A 1,964-nucleotide genomic window follows, 5' to 3' on the forward strand; every position below is an offset into this window, starting at 1 on the left:
CTTCCTAACTATTTATTTGGCCTGACATCATATATCCCTCAAAGCAGCTCTTAATAGGCAAGTCAATATCAAATTGCAACTGTCTTTGTCTCTAGACCCAGAGCTGCTTTTATTCCCAAGGATAGGGACATTTTTGGGCGGGGTGGGGGAGCTCATGGAGCCTGGCTTTGCAGTTCGTCTCCTAGACCACATCCTCCCTGGTCACTACTTTCATTGTGTTTTCCCCATCCCTGCCTGAGTATATACACTTACCATTTTATATGCCATTGGTGATGCCTACAGAACCTGCTTCTCAACTGGTTTACCCAGTTTCTGGAATGAATCTGGAGGAATAATGCTGTTGGTCAATAAATTAGTCCACTGGGTTCTAAGCACTGGGTGTGAGCAGATTTTTTTTTTTTTCTTCTTCTATAAATATCTCAGATGTTCAGTCTTCCTCTCATGAGGCTTCCATTCTTTTGAGAGCCAAATGTCCAGCCCTGAGTTCCTGCCTTTCCTTGCCATGGTAAATTAAATGCTAGATTACTCGACTTGTTTTATCCAAGGATTGACCTTGAGCCAGAAGAAACCCAGGAAATGGTGACTTCAATAAAGATGTAAAGGATATTAATACACTTGCTGATGGGAAGTGGTAACCCTATCATTCGTCTAAAAATTAATTTTCAATAGATTCCAGGACTGTTGTGGACTGTGTATCTGTGAATTGACACACAACCAGCTTGGGGAACTACCAAATTGTATTGCTGAGCCCATCAGGGTCCCATATCTGTTTGGTAAAAGAGACATGGCAGGTTTTACCACAGAGCTATGTCAAATGAATTTGCCTAGTGGATGATAGGGCTTCCCTGGTGGCTCAGACAGTAAAGAATCTGACTGCAATGCAGGAGACTCGGTTTCGATCCCTAGGTCAGGAAGATCCCCTGGAGGAGGAAACGGCAACCCACTCCAGTATTCTTGCTTGGAGAATTCCATGGACAGAGGAGCCTGGACGGCTGCAGTCATGGGGTCGCAAGAGAGTGGGACACTACTGAATGACTAACACACTTGGCTCCTCTGTCCATGGGATTCTCCAGGCAAGAATACTGGAGTGGGTTGCCATTTCCTTCTCCAGCGGATCTTCCCGACCCAGGGATTGAACCCATGTCTCCTGCACTGTAAGCGGATTCTTTACCGCTGAGCCGCCGGGGAACCCCCACAGTGGATGATAACTGAGTATTTCAAAACTTGTGGGAGGGGTGACTCCATAACAGCTGAAGCACTTCTCAAGAGGAGGTGGGGTCAGTCCGTTAGGGACTGGGGATTGGAGGCTGTGGGTGGAGGTTTTGGAGACTTCCGAAGATCCAGGGAATGGGTTTCCCTTAAACGCTCAAGAGATCCCAGGACTTCAAATTGCTTAGGACTCACAGGGAGGTTGTCCCTGTGTAAGTTTCTGTGACAAAAGAAGAAAGAGCGGACATCCTCAACCACTGGAGCGTGGGACCCCTAGGTGAGTCTGGTGAATGGGAAGAGCAGAGATCCCAGATATATCCGGACCTCGGACGTTTCGAGCTCAAGCTTGAAGACTGCAGGGCTGGAAGGGATGGGAACCTCCGGGTCATCACCCATTGGCTCCGGTACCTTGTAGCCCCACCCTCCCACGCTCCTTCCTTCCTGCTGTGCCTGCCCACCCCCCACCCCAATCCAAACGATCCGTCTGCTTCAAGTCCCGTTCTATTGAGTCGGGTAAGGTGGGAATCAGAGAGAGGAGGCAGTCACCGTCTCATGATCAAATAGTCTTGAGTTTTCAGCCTCCTCCTATCTGGGAAACCGGGAGCTCATCCTCCTCTGTACTTACACCCCGCTGCTCCAGTTCCAGTTTGGGGAATAGAACCTGTCGGTGCAGGGAGGATTGAAAAGTAGGGTTTTACCGGATAAACCAAAGGGAGAGGAATGAAGATCTTGGTGTTTTTCTGCCTCCCACTCTA

This window comes from Bos mutus, chromosome 18, assembly GCF_027580195.1.
Source record: "Bos mutus isolate GX-2022 chromosome 18, NWIPB_WYAK_1.1, whole genome shotgun sequence".
NCBI classification, from domain to species: Eukaryota; Metazoa; Chordata; class Mammalia; order Artiodactyla; family Bovidae; genus Bos; species Bos mutus.